Source organism: Dasypus novemcinctus, chromosome 1, assembly GCF_030445035.2.
Source record: "Dasypus novemcinctus isolate mDasNov1 chromosome 1, mDasNov1.1.hap2, whole genome shotgun sequence".
Classification (NCBI taxonomy): domain Eukaryota; kingdom Metazoa; phylum Chordata; class Mammalia; order Cingulata; family Dasypodidae; genus Dasypus; species Dasypus novemcinctus.
In genome coordinates this window covers 8561993-8583054 of record NC_080673.1, presented here as the reverse complement: position 1 = coordinate 8583054, position 21062 = coordinate 8561993, and the positions used below count along the sequence as shown (strand labels likewise).

The following is a 21062-nucleotide window of genomic DNA, read 5'->3' as shown; positions in this document are numbered from 1 at the left end:
GTGCTTTCTTATTTTCTATTTCATTTAGTTCTGCTCCGATCTTTGTTATTTCTTTCTTTCTTCTTCCTTTGGGGTTAGTTTGTTGGTTTTTTTAAACTAATTTCTCCAAGTGTGCAGTTAGTTTTTCAATTTTAGCTCTTTTTTTTTGATATATGAATTTATGGCTGTAAATTTCCCTCTCAGTACTGCTTTTGCTGCATCCCATAAGTTTGGATATGTTATGTTATCTTTTTCATTAGTTTCAAGGTAGTTATTAATTTCTTTTGAGATTTCGTGTTTGACCCATTGTTTTTTAAGAGAGTGTTGTTTAACTTCTAAATCTTGGTTCCAAATCTGGGTCTCAGGCCCTTGTAGATTTCCATCTTCATTCCACTGTGCTCAGAGAAATTATTTTGTATGATTTCAATCTTTCTAAATTCGCCGAGACTTTTTCTGTGGCCTAGCATGTGTCATATGTTGGAGAATGATGCATGTGCACTTGAGAAGAATGTATATCCTGCTGTATTTGGGTGTAATGTTCTGTATATGTGTATTAGGTCCAGCTCCTCTAATATATTGTTCAAAGTCTTTGTTTCTTTATTGATTCTCTTTTGAGATGTTCTGTCCAAAGTTGATAGTGGTGTATTAAAGTCCCCCACTATAATTGTAGAGGCATCTATTCCTTCACTTAGGTTTTCCAGTGTTTGCCTCACATATTTGGAGGCACCCTTGTTAGGAGCATAAATGTTTATGATCTTTCCTCTTGAAACATTATCCCTTTCACTAATATGTAGTGTCCATCTTTGTCTCTCAATATTGTTTTGCATTTTACGTCTATTTTGTCTGATATTAATATAGCTACTTCTGCCCTTTTTTGGTTATTGTTTGCTTGTAAGATTTTTTTCCAGCCATTCACTTTCAACCTCCTTGAATCCCTGGGTCTAAGATGTCTTTCCTGTAGACAGCATACAGATGGGTCATATTTCCTTATCCAATCTTCCAGTCTGCGTCTCTTGTCAGGTGAGTTTAATCCATTGACATTCAGTGTTATTACTTTCAAGAAATTACTTATATTAGCCATATTTTCTTTGGATTTGTGTTTTGTCTTATGTAGTTTGATTTTCTTTTTCTGTTTTTGTCTTTATAGTTGGTCTCACACTCTCCTCCAACTCTGTCTCTCTTGTTTTTTTCTTTCTTCCTGCAGAACTCCCTTTAGTATTTCTTGAAGGGCAGGACTTTTTTTTGCGTACTCTCTTTGTTTCTGTTTATCTGTGAATATTTTGAACTCTCCATCATTTTTGAATGCTAACTTTGCTAGATAGAGTATTCTCGGCTTGATATTTTTTTCTTTTAGTAGCTTGACTATATCATACCACTGCCTTCTTGCTTCCATGGTTTCAGATGAGAAATAAGCACTTAATCTTATGGAGCCTCCTTTGTATGTGATGGTTCTCTTTTCTCTTGCTGCTTTTAGTATTTTTTCTTTGTCTTGAGCATTGGATTATTTGACAAGTATGTGTCTTGTGGTCGGCCTGTTGGGATTTATGCTGTTTGGGGTGTGTTGTGCTTCCTGGACATGTACATCCATCTCCTTCAATAGGTTTAGGAAGTCTTCAGCCATTATTTCCTCCACCACCCCATCTGTCTCCTTTCCCTTCTCTTCTCCTTCTGGGATGCATATGTTTGCACATTTCGCATTGTCATTCAGGTCCCTAAGTCCCTGCTGGATTTTTTTCTGTCTTTTTATTGATCAGTTCTACTATCTATTTGATTTCACATGTACTGTCTTTCACATCACTAATGCTCTCCTCTGCCTCTTCGAGTCTGCTGTTATTTGCTGAGAGTGTATTTTTGATTTCTTGAATTGTGCTGTTCATCAACACTTTACTGTTATCTTTTTGTGTGTGACTGCAATTTCTTCTGTATTCTCTCCAAGTGTTTTCTTCATATTCTTCTGTATTCTCTTCAAGTGTTTTCTTCATATTCTTTTTTAAAGATTTATTTCTTTATTTAATTCCCCCCTCCCCCAGTTGTCTGTTCTCTGTGTCTATTTGCTGTGTCTTGTTTCTTTGTCTGCTTCTGTTGTCGTCAGCGGCATGGGAAGTGTGGACAGCACCGTTCCTGGGCAGGCTGCACTTTCTTTTGCCCTGGGCGGCTCTCCTTAGGGGGCGCACTCCTTGCGCGTGGGGCTCCCTTACACGGGGGACACCCATGCGTGGCAGGGCACTCCTTGCGCGCATCAGCACTGCGCATGGGCCAGCTCCACATGGGTCAAGGAGACCCGGGGTTTGAACCGCGGACCTCCCTTGTGGTAGACGGACGCCCTAACCACTGGGCCAAGTCCGTTTCCCTTCATATTCTTAATCTCTTCCTTCACTTCATCGAATTGGTTCCTAATATATGTTTTGAGAGCTTTAATTACTTGTTCGATGTTCTGCTCCTCTTCCTGGTTTTTAGTTTGTTCATTGGATTGGGGCATGTTTTCCTGATTATTGGTTTGGTTCGTAGTTTTTTGTTGCTGTCTGGTAATCAGTTTATCTTGACAGTTGCTTAGCTTCTTTGTCTAGTTTGGGATTTAATTAGTTGTTGTCTTTGCGTGTGTATTAAGTCTTCTCTTTGTCACTTTGTTCTTCTTATTCTATTTCCTTGTTGTTGGCTAAGTTCACTCGAAGGAAGGGCCAGAGAAAGCAAAAGGAGTAAGAAAAGAAAATGAATAATAGTAGTATTGATAGTAAATATTAACAGAGGAACCATGTGAAATCTAGGAGAATGGATATTAGACTCATGTAAGTTATGTAGAGTTATAACGGTCAGAAAGTAGAGTACATATAATGAGACAGTAAACTGAATATGGCAAGGGATATAGTGTGAATTAAAAGGCCAGTGTGTTCAGGATAGATGGAAAGCTAAAAGGAAGGACAATTATATAAACAGTGAATATAAGACAAAAACAGAACAAAAGTATTAGAAATAAAAAGTCAGAAAAATAGGGGGGGCAAACCAAGAGAGGTGAATGTAAGAGAAACAATCAGTGATGGAGAACAGAAGGATGTAGAGGAAAGGGAATAGTGTTGGTGGCCAAAATCAATACACACAGAAAAGAGGAAATGGAGGATGAGGAAATATAGCAAATGTGAAGCGCACCCTGCAGCACCTAAAATAAAAAGAATAAAACAGAAGAGAAAGAAAGAAAAGAAAATAAAAGGGACAAAAGAGTCAGGGAAGCAAGCAAGAAAAAGAAAAAGAGGAAAAAAGAAAGTAAAAAGGGCCTTGAGGGGATAAAGAGGAAGGGAAAACAAGAATACAAACCAACAAATTATCAGACAAAGTTTCAATCAAGGAATCCTCTTTGCAGTAAACACTTAGGGATCTGAGGTTCCCCCTTTCTCCCTTCCTCACTTCCCTCTCTCCCAGGCAGCAGGAAAGCTGCCTGAGAGGCCCAGTAGGAGATTTAAGTGGGTCCTTGTTGAACCAGCTCTGTACAGAAAACAATGACTTTTAATTTCCAGAGAGAGAGCACCCACACCGCACCAGGAACCCCAAGTATGCTACTGGAGGCTTGGAAAGCAGCTCCTACAGTCCCTCTCCTTTAGGTGTGCTACGAGAAGGCTTGTTGATTTTCTGACTCCACCTTCTCCCAGGCCCAGTTTCCTATCCCAGGGTATCTAGGTGAATTGGACTTTCTCAGCAGATTCACCACTCCTCTCTTCCTAGACTCTCCCCAAGCCAGCCATGCTCCTCCAAGCTCAAGAAAAGAAAAAGAGAAAAGAAAAAAGAAAAAAGTGTGTGGGGGGGGCGGACACCAGAAAATCGAACCCACACTAGCCCGGCCCCCCTGCTGCACCCCCACCAAGTCCCTCCCACCCACGGAGTCAGTTCAAAACTGGAGGGCTAAGGCAATCCCGGACCTCCAGGAGCGCTGGACCTGGGAAAGGGAAGTCCGGGACTCTGCAGACCCAGGGCACGTCGGTCCGTGGAACACAGGCTATGGGGGCTCAGGGGACAGTGACCTGGGGACCACGCATCCAGGGACCACCGGCCAGGAACACCCCTGCACAACCGACAGATCTCAGGGGACACCGATGCCACCAGCCCCAGGGGGAAGGGTCCTTCCAGCCCACAGCTTCCGACCTCTGTCCTTGTAACCCGCAATTCTACCTTTAGCAAGCACCACCTCCGCCACTGTCTCTCCAAATCGATGTCCACACACCCTCCGCCCTGCAAGCCCCCAAGACAGCCCGCTCCGGCAAGACTCCAGCCCCACTCCAGAAGTTTTCACCTTGACCCATTGTCATTTTCTCTTGAAGCTCTATCCCCACCTGAAATTGATAGAGTGATATTGACCAATAGACTATAATGAGAGCCAGATATGTAATTTTTTATCTGTAAAAAACCTACATTTAAAAGTACTAAGAAAAAGTGAAATTAATTTTAATAATATATTTTTGTGATCAACATAAGCAAAATATTATTTCACATATAATAAATTAGATATTTGTGCATGTTTTTCATACTGTGGCTTCAGACCTGGTATGTATTTTACATTTCAAATGCTCTATGACTAGTGGCCACCATATTAAACATCACAATGTAGACTATTAATCTCATATTTCTCAAGATCAACAACACTGACAAACAGTTCTATTAGTGTGCTAAAGTAATACACCCATACAATGCTTGTTAGTTGCAAATCAATATGTTACTTAGATCTACCAGTGGAGAAAACCAACTCAGGCAAACCTCAGAGAAAGACTGAAGAATTGATTACTTCCTGATATTTTTTTTTTTAAAGGTTTATTTTTATTTATTTAATTCCCCTCCCCTCCCCTGGTTGTCTTTTTTCTGTGTCTTTTTGCTGCGTCTTGTTTCTTTGTCCGCTTCTTGTTTCTTTGTCCTCTTCTGTTGTCGTCAGTGGCACGGGAAGTGTGGGCGGCGCCATTCCTGGGCAGGCTGCACTTTCTTTCGTGCTGGGCGGCTCTCCTTACGGGGCGCACTCCTTGCGCGTGGGGCTCCCCTACGCGGGGGACACCCCTGCGTGGCATAGCACTCCTTGCGCATCAGCACTGCGCATGGGCCAGCTCCACACAGGTCAAGGAGGCCCGGGGTTTGAACCGCGGACCTCCCATGTGGTAGACGGACGCCCTAACCACTGGGCCAAGTCCGTTTCCCACCTCCTGATATTTTAAATGCTCTTGCTAAGTTGGGTCTTCTCTGAAAATGCAGCATCTTATTGAATCTCCAAAGTCTCTCATTACCTTCTCTAACTATATTTTTGCTAAATTAGCAGAACCTTAATTTCTAAGGACACTTTTAGCTTCTGAACCCCCAAACCTTCAAGGCATTAGATATGGTTAAATGAATAAATAAGATAAAATAATCAAATCCATTTATCCTTTGACTTCACTAAGTGTTTGAATGAAGCAAGAAAAAAGTTGTTCAATTTTCTGAGGCAGTTTATAAATTTGGGTGTTTAATTATTTGTATTTCTTTTGCATACACTTGCAAAATGGGGGTTAAAATACAAATGTTTATAAGATGTATGAATTTTAGAGAGAACAGAGCTATTCAGTCTGTCATCAGTTAAGAGGAAAATGATTTATTTATACTTTGAGCTCAATTTATGTTCATTTCCAAATAATCAGATAATTTCTTCCTCTGCTTTTTTAGTTAATTCTAAATGTCTTCTTTTAAAAATATTTTGTCATCTTTTTGAACCTTAACAAGAGCTAAAAAGGAGCAGAGTGCATCTCAGTTCATTAGAAACAAAATAATAATCAGTGCCAGTTGTTCTACTTCTTTGAATTTGTATAACTAGCTGCTCAAAACAATTCTGTTTCCTTTTACCTTTCAAATAATGTAGGCCATAGATGGTGGTGACACTGATTTAGAAGGTTAAAAAGTCAATACAGTAGGCATGTTCTCTAAGTGACTGAACCTTGTCTAGGGAGAAATATAAGAGAAAAGAGAAAAAACAATCAAATTTATATTTCCAGGGTCAGGAGGAAAAAAAGTGTTGTGATCCATATGAAAATATGTTTTTCTCAAGAATTAGTGGAATTTATAACATAATATCTTCTACTTAGGAAAAAAATAAGCATATTAGATTATCAAGTAATTTTATTTTTAAACCTGGATTTAAATTATCTTTAAAATCCAAGTGCTAAAGTGACAGTAGGAGCACATTAAACCTGTGATTGTTTTTGTTGAATTTTTGCTTTAATGTAATATAAAATTTGAAAAGCTTTTTGGGACTTCTAAGAAGAGGAGGGGGAACGTTTGCTTCCTTTTACCTGCCTCTTTACAAATGGAACCATTGTTACGCTGATAATTGCTCCATAAGGCAATAAGAAGCATATTAAAAATGACAGGTACTTTTGAAAATTGTGAAACAATGTAATTTTGTTGAAGCAGACTCAAAGAGACAGCTAATACTAATTATGGACTAGAGGAATTTGTTTAATATTCAGTTTAATCTGTAATACACCAAAAAATTGCAAATAGATTCTATCTTCCCTCTTCAGAATTTTGGAAGAAGGATGTGTCCTGCCTGCTTATCAAAGCTTTGTTCTTCTGCCTTTGGGACTAAATCATAAAGTTCAACCAGAAAGGCTTTGTTTCCCAAAGGACACAGCAGGCATTGATAGTGCACTGTAACTGTAATTCTATAGTGACACCAGATTGGTGACTGACAGAAATCTCCAGGGTGAAAGTGACAAAGCTGTTATATTTTCACAATGGACTGACTGATGTCTTTGGAAGGTCTGCTTTATTTCGAAGGACATTTTATATTTTTCTGTGAAGATGAAAGTGTATTAGGCCTTTGTGATGAAAACCATCCGACTGCATAATAAGCATTGCGATAAATAAAATTATAATGTTTCTTTCCTGAACTATTTATTACTTGAAGCTGATTAAGAATATTTTAAAGGTAGATTAAGTACTATTTATGTTTTAGTGCAAAGTGGCTATGAAGTTATCTTTATTTCTATCTGATTAATAGGGAATAAATTATTTAGAAAATAGAACATGTTGTCTACTCTAGTGAAGAGTGAAGAGCATATGTATTTTTATGAGATAATATATTTATTATTTATAGTTAAAATTATAAATATTTAAGTAGATTATCACATAAAGTATTTTGTTTATTTCAGGGTTTGAAACAAAGCATGCAAGATCATTTTAATTTTCTCTGCTTAGCTTTGTTGGCTTTACATTTCAACGAAGGGTATCCTGAATTTATGAATTTTTATCTGGAAAGTTCCAGATATAGAAGGCACAAAAAATCAAGATACTAGTAAGTAGGCATTTGTGCCAAGAGCAATGTAAACTTCCTAAAAAATTATAATTAAATTTTTCAAAAATTAAAAACTCTATAAACACATACTTTAAATTCTGTGGCATATATTTCAGTATAAAACATGGTGAGCAATTTTTAAATTAACATATACTTGTTTATAAGATATGCATTTTAAGAAGAAAATAAGAAACAATTTGCGTATTCATTCCAGATTCTTGGTTTTTAATAATTTTAGTTAAATGTTTAACACCTTTTATATTATTTTGAAATTGAGACTTGCTTATTAGAGCTAACCAAAAGTCCCGCTATTTGAAAAATATGTAAATATTGAAATGAGTTCTGTTTAAATTTGAAATACATATACATTTTTGTTTAATGTTTTTAAAAATACTAGTCATGACATTTTAATTAGCAGAGTTTTCTATTCTTTCCTTAACTACTCAGGAGAATAAAATAACGCTTTTTCTTTTTGATTTCATATATGGAATCAAGAATCAAAACAATGTCAAAATTTCCTGGGCTTTTAATGACCAAATTAATCATGTTTCATGTATTATCAAATAGGTTTTAAATATTCTTCATATTTCCCTAGAGTCAAAAATATCTCTCTGCTCCTTTTGGGCCTCGTTTGAACTTCCTACTAGCCCTGACTTCCTAATGGCTGTACTAATAAATAATTTGATTTGTTCAGAAAGTTAAAATAAAATTGCCTTTCAAGCAAATTTTACATTGTAAACAATGTGGTGTGAAGTAGGTATGTCTCAGCCGTTTTATTTTGATAGGAAATACAGCTTACTAATGCAGCAAAGTTGATTTTTTAAAAGGTTTATCAAAAGATTTGAATTTTGACATTAGAATCTAATTTTGCCCTTGCCAATTAAAGATTTATTATATATTTATCCTCTCCCCCCTTACTGCTTTGCTTGCTGTCTGCTCTTTGTGTCCGTTTGCTTTACGTTCTTCTGTGTCTGCTTGTCTCCCTTTGTTGGGTCATCTTGCTCTGCCAGCTGTCTGCGGGCGAGGGCCGTCAGCTCTCCACAGCGTGTGGATGAGCCTGCCTTCACAAGGAGGCCCTGGGATGCGAACCCAGGACCTCCCATATGGTAGACGGGCACCCAGTTGATTGAGCCACAGCTGTTTCCTGCCTTTGCCAATTTTTTTTTGCAAGTTCAGTGATACAGTGGTTCTCCTCTGGGGCTAGTGTTGCATTTGGAAAAGTGAGAGGCCTTTATCAGTTGTGACAATAACCTGGATGCGCTTCTGGCTTTGCATAGAAAGGGGCTTGGAAAGGGTGCTAATAATTTTACCTTACCTTTCTTAGCAAAGCCCAGCACTGTATTTATTTCCTATTGCTGCTGGAACAACTCAGCACAAACTTAAGTTATGGAGAAGTCTGGCAAGCACTTGTCTGAAATCAGAGTTGGCAGGACCATGTGGTGTTCCTTTCTGGAGGTTCTGGGAAGAGTCCATCTCTTGCCTTTTCTAACTTCTAGAGGTTACCACATTATTTGATGCAATGCCTCCTTCCTCCGTTTTCAAAGCCTGCCAAGTTGCATCTCTCTAACCATTCTTCTGTAGTCATATCTCCTCTGACTTCATCTGGGAAAAGTTCTTGACTTTTAAGGATTGCGGTCATTAGATTGGGCCCACTCAGATAATCCAGTTTAATCTCCCCTCTCAAAACCCATAACGCAATCACATCTGTGATTCCCTTTTGCCACATAAATAACCTGTTCACAGGTTGCAAGCTTTAAGACATAGACATGCTTGGGTCAGGCCATTATTTTGCCATGAAAAACCATGAAGAATTTCTTCACCTGTTGAGTACTCACCCACTGAGAAACACTGCAGTGCAGGACACTGCGTAAGAGTCCACAAATACAATGACAGCCTTCAGTTTTTGTTATTTGCATTTGATGCCACAGACAAATGCTCAGAGTTTACCCCTGTTACCTTTATCTACTTAATTGGTAATTTAGTTTTTGTAAACATTGAATGGTGAATTGGGGTGATAACAGGATTGACTCTAACCATCAGTAAGAAGATACAGGTCTAGATGTCTCAGCATATAAACATGGAATCATTGTCTTAAATCCATGAAGTAATCCCATGACTGCCATAGCCTCCCCTCCAAGAGGCCCGTCACAGACTTCCTATCTGTGGATCCCTGCTGAAATTCTTTTAACTGTTAATTGAGGGACAGAGTGAGAAAAAGAACAGAGAAAGGGTGGGGGCGGGAGGAGAGTGGAAGACACCTGACCTTTAATCATTCCTGAGTGAGGAATTTGAATTCAGTCTGTGAAAATATTTTTTAAAAGACTCATTAAAGAGAACATTTCTCTTTAAATAGGGAAATTTATCTACATGTTTAAGTCTGTTGGAAATTTTAAAAGACTTTGGAGTCCCAAATAATATATTCTATTTTTTCCCTAAGGAAAAGAAATACTAAAACAGTGATTTTTTTTTTTTACTATAAACGGATTATTTTCTTTAGAGTAGTGATAAAGTGCTATTATTTATGTCACCTGTTGTTAGGCGTTGAATCCAATCCCCTACAAGACATGTTCAAGTCTTAATCCACATTCCTATAGATTTGAACTTGTAGATATGATCTTTAAAGATGCCGATATTAATCCAGGTGTGGATTCATTTGTGAGTAGGATCTTGAAAGATCCTATTTTGATGAAGTCAGATTGAACCCGGTTGAACCTTAACCTTAACCTTCATATGACAGCCCTTATGAGCAAAGGACGTAGTTTGGAAGAATCCAGAAGTCAGCAGAAATCAGAGGGGCAGATACGAGGGGAGAGAGAGATCACGATGTGACAGAAGACGACCGGGACCCTACGACTCTGTGAGAAAACAAGCCCTGCCAGTACCTTCGTGGTGGATGCCCAGGTTCCAAAATCATGAGATAATAAATGCATGTCATTTAAGGCAACCAGTTGGTTGGTATTTGTCATAGCAGCCCTGCAAACTAAGACACCTCTGTATATAATTATAGTGAAATTTGACTTGTGTTCAACAAGCTACTAATTTCCAGTGTATTTTAAATGTATTGTCTTCTATTGGACTTGAAGCAGCCCCGTAGTAGAGCTACATTATGTCTAAATTACAGGTAAGGAAACTGAATTTATAATAATGTCAACACATTTAGTAAATGGCGAAGTCAGGATTGGATCCCTTATTTTGTGTCCTATTCATTGTTTATTAATATTTTATTTAATACTGTGTAACTCAGTAGGCCAAATATTTGCATTTAATTTTTTTTACATATAAAAATATAATTAGCTTTATAAACCTGATTCCAGGGTTTTAGCTCATTGATGAGGAAGGTCAGAATGAGCTAAAAATCCTATGGGAATCATATTGCCTTGATCAGCTCTTAGCTCATGACCATAAGGAAGGTAGGAAAGGAGAGTCTTGGAGATTTCCTTGGTTCCTGATGTTCTTGCTTTTTCATACAGGTGATTTATACGTTATTTTAATAAGCACATTTAACAGTGATTTTATATTAAGAAATTTGGATAAAAACTTAAAATTTTACTAATTCATTAATTTATTTACAATGAAATATCAATACAATTGAAGCTTTGAAAAAATCAAATCAGAATTTTAAAAAGCAAATATTGTAAAATAGTTTTACCTACCTGCACATTCAGTGATCATTAATAACTCTTCCATTCATAATAATTTTTAACTTGTCATTATTGGTTGAAAGTAAATAGTAAATAGGAAAAATTAATCCCTTTAAATGGAATTAAATTATGATACTTAAATGTAAAATTTCCATGCTTCAGTGCAACTTTTAATTTTTTTCTCACTTTAATAATTGTTTCCATTAACTTTTGCTTTTACCTGATTTCAATATAAAATCGGTGGGAAAGTCATGGGAACTTGACAAATTCTTGGTTTTCATTATTTAAAACAGAATAAAACACATTTTCTCATATACACATCATAGATTATTACATGATATATTAGTTATACTGATTTAGACTGCTTTGTTTCAAATCTTTATATGCATATTTTCATCCTTTTGGTTAGCATATCCTATAGCATATCCCCATATATTTCTCTTTTTATTTGCGTAAATGAATATAATGTTTTAGAAGGCTAAATGATATCACGTAGTTTTTTATAAATTTGATTTTAATTTGATTTTTATTCACTCTCAAAAAAGTATTTTTTAAATTGTGTTCATAACAAAAAATGCTACAGGAAATATTTATATTTATTCAATGCAAACAGTTAGATTCAGAGAGATAACAATATTGATAGTCATTAAATCATAAAGGATAATTGTACAAAGTTAATATAAGACCCATTATAGAGAAGTGGACTTGGCCCAATGATTATGACGTCCACCTACCGCATGGGAGGTCCACAGTTCAAACTCTGGGCCTCCTTGACCCATGTGGAGCTGGCCCATGTGCAGTGCTGATGCGCGCAAGGAGTGCCCTGCCACGTGGAGCCCCACGTGCAAGGAGTGCGCCCCATAAGGAGAGCTGCCCAGTGCGAAAGAAAGTGCAGCCTGCCCAGGAATGGTGCCGCACACACGGAGAGCTGACACAACAAGATGACGCAACAAAAAGAAACACAGATTCCCAGTGCCACTGATAAGGATAGAAGTGGTCACAGAAGAGCACACAGTGAATGGACGCAGAGAGCAGACAACCGGGGCAGGGGAAGAAATAAATAAAAATAAATCTTTAGTTTCTTCTTGGCAGTACTAAATTTAATGTGCAATGCAAAATAGAGTTTTTTTTAAACCAATTCTCTTTTAATTGAATTAACATATTAATTAATATTATCTAGTAACTATTTCCCAAAGTGGGGATGACTAGTACATTGTCTGAAATCTTGTATTTCTGTGCATCATAGCACTAACCAACAAAAAGAGGAAAAATGTGTTTCAAATTAGTATTATCTTCTTTCACTTAATCAAAGGCTAATTAATAGCAAATCAACTTTTTCTAATAGGTTTGACTGTTCAGAAAAATCTTAGAAAAAGTTGCCATTTCATTAAAGTTTTCTTAACAGTTAAAACAATTATAATAAATAGTTGCAGCACTGTTAGTAGACATTTGCTTTTTTAACTCTAGAAAATCCAAATGGTTTATCTTTTATACAGCTGGTTGAGAATGTAAGTGGCAACTTGGAAGATGACATTTGGAGAAATAGACTCCTCTCCTGCCCCCTGAGGCTCAGTGAGCATGAAATGACCACTGGCCCCACGGTGGCCTCCCTCGTATTGTCAGGTAACTGAAGTTGATAACAGCAGTGGCTGGTGTCAGGTTCTGGCTCGTAAAACAGACCTCTTCATTCTCTTCTGCGTTCTGGTTCATGAAAGCCACCGTATGTTGAGAAATGTGTGCATAAATTTTGGGATATGATTTCTTGTAGATTTGGGTAACTCCTTTATGAGACTAAGATGACAAAATCGAAGGCAGTATTTTTAGGTTGTTATGACAAAATTGCTCTCTTTATCAACTTCAAGGGTGTATGACATCATTTCAGTCAGGTTTCTATGTCATATGTTATATATTACAAACCATGATGATACTTGCATACTGCACCTGACACTCTTCTAAGAAAATATGTTAAATATTCAGTACATCTTTGTGATGATGATGACTTAAACAGGTAGATGACTTAGGTGTTATTTCCTTGCCTGGTATTGATTATTTACTCAGTCATCCAACAAATATTTTATTGAGGGCCAAACTTGTGAAGGGTATCATATTATTCATTATTTTTGAATTCAGTTTCCAATTGTCATGAGCAGAAAAAAGCAACTTACATTACTTAAACAATAAAGATTTACATAAATCATTCTTTTAGTTACCATAGAAGAGGGAGGAACAATTTGTGGGAAGAATCACCCAGGAAGTTATACTTCTGCATCTCATCCTAAATTTCAGTTTCTCAGGACCTTTTGTGGGAAAGGGAGTCATAGATAATCCCTACTTCCATTTGCAGTGACTTTTATTTTCTTTCCTTTATAGGTCAAAACCTAAATTGAGAAGTGTGCAAAAGAAGTGAAATCATGTTTGACCATAGGGTGGTTACAATATTGACTTTAAAATTCATTCTGAGCATTTCATCCTTTATCTTGTGTCTTCCTTAAGTGCAGTGAGTATAGGAGCATTGACTTTCAGGGAGTGTTTGAGTAGCAGGGATATTTGCAGACCCAGTGACTTTGGGGAAGCTTAGCCTTAGAATAAGAATATGTGCTATTGGTGTTGTTTGGAGGTGATAATGGTGATAAATTTATTTTTAATTGATATTTAATGATTGTTTGACAATGAGAGTTTCTCATCTATTGAAACACAGTCTTACTATCACACCTGCATTTATTATCTGACAATAAATCTGATTGAGAAACTCATGGTTAAATATGAAAATTGATTTTCTTTTCCTGCATCTTCTAAGAAAGACTGAGAAAAAATTATCAAAAGGGTTCCTTGTGGGAAGTGGACTTGGCCCAATGGATAGGGCGTCTGCCTACCACATGGGAGGTCCGTGGTTCAAACCCCGGGCCTCCTTGACCCGTGTGGAGCTGGCCCATGCGCAGTGCTGATGCGCGCAAGGAGTGCCCTGCCACGCAGGGGTGTCCCCCGCGTAGGGGAGCCCCATGCGCAAGGAGTGCGCCCTGTAAGGAGAGCCACCCAGCACGAAAGAAAGTGCAGCCTGCCCAGGAATGGGGCTGCACACATGGAGAAATGACACAGCAAGATGACGCAAGAAAAAGAAACAGATTCCCGTGCCGCTGATAAGGACAGAAGCAGTCACAGAAGAACACACAGCGAATGGACACAGAGAGCAGACAACCGGGGAGGAGAGGGGGGAAGGGGGAGAGAAATAAATAAAAAATAAATCTTAAAAAAAAAAAAAAAAGGGTTCCTTGACCTACACAATATTATGTGTTTCTTCTCACTCAAATAATTTGTTTTGCCCTTAGTCCTGAAAGCTTTAAAACTATCCACCTGATTTCATTACAAGTTATTCGGAACCACCTGACAGGTGTATACTTGAAATAATTTTATTCAGTTAATGGGCTACTTAATCAATCTTTAAAATGGTGGAAATATGTGCATCTTCTTTTTAAATGTTTGTGATAATAGATTTTCGGGTTTCCTCCTAGCTAAATTTTAAATTATATATTGTACTTTCTTGCTACAGTTATTTATTTGTTTCTAGCAATTTGTTTTTTCTTGTTTACTTTTATATATTATAAGGGTTTCATGGAGGAATATTCCAAAAATAGTGTATTAAAATTTTTTTCATCATGAAATAGCTTTCTATTGTAAATACTTTGAAAATATGAAAAAATCACATTCCAAAAAGAAAACTCAAGAATAATTCTACCATGAATTGGTAACATTTTATTTTTTGTTAGGGTAAATTTTTGTTCATTTACATTATTAATAAAAGTGTACAACCCAGAAGGAAGTTCATTTCAATAAAAATTAAATACTTAAATATATTCTTTGCTTAGTGTTATGTACAGGAATACCTCATTTCCTTGCACTTAATTTTATTTTGCTTCACAGGTACTGCATTTTTCACAAGTGAAAGTTTGTGCCAACCCTGAATCAAGCATGTCCATCAGTGCCATTTTTCCAACAGCACGTGCTTACATTTTGGTAATTCTTGGTATATTGCAAACTTTTTTGTTACTGCTTTGTCTGTTATGGTTATTTATGATCTACAATCTTTGTTGATACTCCTATTGTACTTGTTTTGGGTAACACAAACAGCTCCCATGCTAAATGGGAAAGTTACTCAATAAATGTGTGTGTTCTGACTGCTCCATCAACAGACTCTTGCCTGTCTCTCTCCCTCTCCTCAAGCCTCCCGGTTCCCTAAGACATTACAATATGAAATAAGGCCAATTAGTAACCTTACAATGGCCTCTAAGAGTCCATGTAAAAGGAAGAGTTGCACGTCTCTCACTTTAAATAAAAAACGAGATGATTAAGCTTAGAGAGGAAAGCATGCGGAAAGCTCTGATAGGGTGAAAGCAAGGCCTCTTGGGCCATTTAGCCAAGTTGTGAATGCCAAGGAAACGTTCTTGAAGGAAATGAAAAGTGCTCCACCAGTGACCACATGAGTGATAAGAAAGTGAAACAGTCTTAATATTGTTGATATGGAGAAAGTTTTAGTGGTCTGGAGAGAAGATCAAATCAGCCACAATATTCCTTTAAGGCAAAGCCTAAAACAGAGCAAGGCCCTAACTTTCTTCAGTTTTATGAATTGTAAGACAGGTGACGAAGCTGCAGAAGAAAATTTTGAAGCTAGAAGAGATTGGTTTTTCTGTAACATAAAAGTGCAAGTTGAAGGAGCAGCAAGTTATCCAGAAGATCCAGCTAAGATAACTGATGAAAGTGATTACACCAAACAACAGATATCCAGTGTAGATGAGGCAGCCTTATGTTGGGAGAACGCCATCTAAGACTTGCATAGCTAGTGAAGAGAAGTCAATGCCTGGCTTCAGAGGACAAGCTGACTTGCTTTTTAGGCTAACGCAGCTAGTGACTTTAAGTTGAAGCCAGCGCTCATTTACCATTCTGGAAATCCCAGGGCCCTTAAAGAATTACACTAAGTCTACTCTGCCTCTTCTTCATAAATGGAACAACAAGTTGGATGACAGCACCTTGGTTTAGAACATAGTTTACTGAATATTTTAAGCCCACCATTGAGTCATATTGCTGGGGGCAAAAAGAGTACTTTCAACGTTTTGGTATTTGTTGGCAATGCACTTGGTCACCCAGAGCTCTGACTGAAATGTACAATGATATTAATGCTTTTTTCATGCCTGCTAATAACAACATCTGTTTTGCATTCCGTGGATTAAGGAGTGATTTCAATTTTCAAGGCTTATTATTTAAGAAATACATTTCATAGGGCTGTAGAGGGATTCCTCTGATTTGTCTGGACAAAGTAAATTGAAAACCTTCTGGAAAGGAGTCACCATTTAAGAAGTCATTAAGAACATTTGTGATTCACAGATGGAAGTCAAAATGTCAACATTAACAGGAGTTTGGAAAAAGTTGATTCTGACCTCATGGATGAGTTTGGAGAGTTCATGACTTAAGTGGAGAATGTCACTGCATATGTGGTGAAATAACAAAGAGAGTTGGAATTGGAAGTAGAGCTTGAAGATGTGCCAGAATGGCTGCAATCTCATGAAAAAACTTTAATGGGTGAGGAGTTACTGCTTATGGGGGAGAAATAAAGTAGTTTCTTGAGCTTGCATCTATTGCTGGTGAAGATGCTGGGAACATTGTTGAAGTGACAATAAAGGATTTAGAATGTTAGATAAATTTCAAGGCACATACATTGTTTTTTTAGATACAGTGCTATTGCACACTTAATAGACTATGATATTGTGTAAATAGAACTGTTAGGTGCTGTGGGGAACCAAAAAATTCTTGTGACTCACTTTATTGCTATATTCAATAAATTTTTGAACCAAACCTATAATACCTGCGTGGTATGCTTGCACTACAAAAATAAAAGCAAAGTGTCTAACTTGGACATCACCTTCACAGATCTTATAATTTAGTTAGAGATAAGACAAAAGAGACGCAGAACAATGCAGTAATTAAGCATCAATATAATCAGATCATGAAAATTAATTGAAATTCTTTTATAATAACTTATGATTAAATTTGTGCAATTTAAGATTATTTTAATGAGTTTTACTGAAATTTCTGTTTAATTATGGTTGCTGTTAAGAACAGCCTAATGTAAGACAGTCTCTATAGATTCAAGTCTGGTTTCTTGTCAACACAAGCTTAGCTGTAGTCGATCAAATTAGAAAAGATGGGTTTCTAAGAATCCGCTTGGGAGCCTAAGGAGAAGGAATAGGAAATGTCTCCTTTAATTTCCTCTAGTCAACCACCATAGTCACGTTACCATAGAGTTAGGAAAAAAGCTTATAATTACACCAAACCTTCTAAGTTAGAAATGAGTCAGTGAAGGGTATCTTCAGGTGACCTATTTGTAGACCAAACAAGTTCTGAACATCATGGAGACATCTCTGGCCTTGTTTCGACAGCTCCCTTTATGAAGAACTTAAATTTGGCAGCTCCACCACTAGATCACTCTTCTAGTATGTTTCTTGTTCAAAGGCATTTTGATACCAGCTACTTTGGCCATCCATGGCTTACACAGCAACTTGCATTTATATATTGTACCATCCTGTCAAGGTTTCAAAATTGCTGTGGCTATTGCAGACTGAAATTACAACTGGTTTTATGGTCTGGACAGTCAATTAGTGTTCCTGGATAAGTTTTGTTATGCATCATGGCAGTGGTAACTGGTTGGTTGCCTGACTCAGAAGGTACCACATAAGGGAAGGTCAGGGACACCATCTAGAGATAGCACTGGTGCCTTCTTCACATGGAATTTCTCTGATATGTTGCCAGCTTGAAATCTCTTCCTCCTCCAGATTTTGGCACCCCTGCATTGCATTAATTTGAAGACTTAATGGAAGTGCAGTACCTGCAGAAACCAACCAACCTTTCCAATCCTTCAAGTTAGGAAAACTTGGGAAATGTGCAATATTTGTCATTGTCTTCAGAAACAAATATAATGACTGGATCAAAGGCTGGAGAAATTTTAATGCAGGGCGTGAACATACCAATCAAATCTCATTTACTTTTCCTCCCCATGATGTGCCTTTCATTACTGAGGCTCTCTATGGACCACTGTACACCTTCCTCGACAATGTTTTGATGTCTTCCCCAGCTGTGTCATAGAGCTGTTTGTCTCCCTGGGAAGATCAGACCACAGAAAATGGCCTAAATACAAGCATAACATGGGAGCTAAGTGTCAAAGGAGAGTGACTGCAGCACTGCAGAAAAATAGGGTGGTTTTCATCTGAGGAGAAGGTGTGGCATCTTTTAACCTCCTGCTTAATCTCAACGTTCAGAGGAATCTGATCCTCCTGTATCTGCAGCATCTCTTCCTTGTGAACCAAATACACATGGCAGTGGGGAGACTTCTGGAGAGAACAGCAAGTTTCTTCCACAATGTGGATGTGCCTTTTGAGGAGACAGGGTAGATGGGGTCCACGGAGCATTCATCAGGCAGTGAGTCAGTCTCTGTAAAAGGTTCTGGATGGTTGATACTGGCTACAGCAAGAGAGCAATTTTGCTTCAGTGCCATACCCTGGTGGCTATCCTTACAATGGGACAACTTATGTGAATGCACCTCTGAAATCCCATCACCAGGGCAGCTTAACTTTTCATTGGGCCATCTGTAGATATTCAGAGCTTCAGTATCCATGCAGACCCTCAGCAACTGGAGGTGTTCATAGCAATCAGCAAACATGCCTGGGCAACCTACCTTTGGATGGCTGAGACCATAGGCTGCCTTTTTACAGGCCACTGAAGAGCATCACAAAATCCTGTTTTAATGGAGTTCAGCTATCGGAAGCATCACTTTCCCTGAGATGAAAGATTATGCTGTGATTGTGGAACAGCACAGTTGTAAACCATTGTTCCAGCTGCTGGAGAAGCAAATCCTGTCCCGAGTCCTAAACACAGCTAGCTTTGGGAAGACCGCTGAGCACCTGCTGAGATTTGCAGATAAGAGACAGACTGCGAACACCATCGACTGGATTTTTGCCATATCACAGCAACAGCAGCAGCAGCAGCAGCAAAGCGAGTCAAGGAAGAACTGGAGGGCAGGCAAACAGTATAAATGTGTGGATGTGTCCCTGACATTTTTGCACAGATTGAAGTCAATGAGAAAAAGCCTTAACAGAAAGCTTGGATTTTGGCAGAGAGAGAACTGCCCGTGGATGAAGATGAAGAAATGAAAGACCTTTTAGATTTTGCAGATGTAACTTATGAGAAACACAAAAATGGTCCCTTGATGAAAGGCCAGTTTGGACAGGCACAGATGATGATACATACTCACACATCAGAGCCCCTGCCCTATCTGCTTCATTTATCAGCTCGTTCTTGATTGGGAACATTGATATTTTCTTTGCCATGTTGGCATTGCAACTGACTTATTGCCAGAGGGTGCAGAGCTTACCTGGCCAAAGATGTGTTTATGCAGTCCTTCTAATAGGGAGCTGCATTTTTTCGGTGGTTGCACAGTACTGGTTCGTAGTCACAGTGTTAGTATTCTAAGTTGCATATTATCCTGTGATCACAAGGGTCTAAGCAAAAAGTAAATGTTTTTTTCATCACTTTCATTGTTTGTTGCTGTTTTTTTCCCGCTCAGATTCATTTTAACAAATTAAGGGGAAAATATATTCAGACAAGGAAGCAGGGACATGGTGAAGTCAGATTTGGAGCAGGCAAAGAAATTTTCAGAGGATTAAGAGTAACTTAGTTGTCCCATGGGATTCCAGGAAGTGTTTTGCTTTGCTAATTTAGCAGTCCACATAATACTATCATAGAAGAAAAAGAAATTCTGGTGTTAAGTAATATTTTTTTCTCAAGAGAAAAAAAAAGACTTACATGGAATTGGGTTTGCTTAGTATTAATTGAATGCTATTTAGCAATTTCCAGATAGTGTTTTATGGAAAAGACTAAAGCACGCAGTCTGAGGAATACAATTATTTTTCAGTGAGATAATCATGTTGAGAAATAAATGTTTTTAAGCCCTGATTGTGGTGGAATCAGTTTCCTTGGAGAAATAGTGCTTTAGTGAAAGTGAATAGTGCAGTCAGCTTATTGGCTTGGCATTCAGATAACATAGTAAATATGATGGCAGAAGATCATTAAAAACTTAAAATGCATTTCCAGTAGAAAAGATTTGTCCAGGAATGGATGTGTCGGTGATGGCGGTCTCAGCATACCTAGAGTTAATTGCTTTTAGCCACTCATTGGTTGTTCAATAAGTAAAACAGCTAAAGATAATTTACTTTTGTATTTTCTTTGCATGGAAAACTGTAGTAGACTCATTGACTAAACTATTCAGAATAAAGTGTTTTGCATCCTAAAGGTGGATTTTAATACCAAATAAGATGAAGCTAAAATTTGTATATGATTTTTATGTTTTTCAATTAAAAAAAAAACTTCGTTTATTTTCCTAAATAAACTGATTCTAATTGTGAAAAAGCAAACAAACATAAAAACAGGCCAATAATCCAAGCCCTCGATCATAATGCTTTCATTTATGAACCTTATTTGTGTAATAATGAAATTAAGCCTAAGTATAATTAATTCCTAAGAGTTACCCCTGAAAACTTACTTGTTAAACTAGGCACATAAACGCTCTACTTTACTCCCCACGTGGGAGGAATTATTAACATGTGTTAATTATTTTATTGTGGCAGTTGGATATTATTTATGAATTCCAAAAAGAAACATAGAATATGTTTGTAAACTCGTCTGTTCTTCTGGTGTGATAACCCTTTGATTGTATTAGATTCAGCTGAGATGTCTGATTAAATTATGTTACTATTAGGGCTTTGATCCCACCACGTCATTAAAGTGCGACTGTGCGTCAAGTCCCAGCCCCCTTGGGGATAAACAGACTCTCCTACAAAAGTAAATACACGGAGAAGAATGCAGAGGAAGAGAGAGAACCCAGTAGACATGACAGCGGCCCGGGTGGAGAGATGAACCCGACAGTCAACAGGTGACCTTGTGAAGAGAACAGAGCAGCTGAGCCCAGAAAGACAGGCCTAGGAAGAGCTCAGCCTACAGCTGAGAACAGAAGGAGCTGGGACCACGAGCCTTAGGAGGAGGCGAAGGCTGGACCCTGGCCGAGACCGGCAGCCCATCTTGCTCCAGCATAGGACAACAGACTTCAG

At 37.9% G+C, this 21062-nt stretch overlaps 1 pseudogene; it reads left to right on the top strand.

Annotated features, from left to right (window-relative positions):
* The first annotated feature begins 17264 nt into the window (after positions 1-17264).
* LOC101428738 (dermatan-sulfate epimerase pseudogene) lies at positions 17265-19420 on the top strand (annotated as a pseudogene).
* The last annotated feature ends 1642 nt before the right edge of the window (positions 19421-21062 follow it).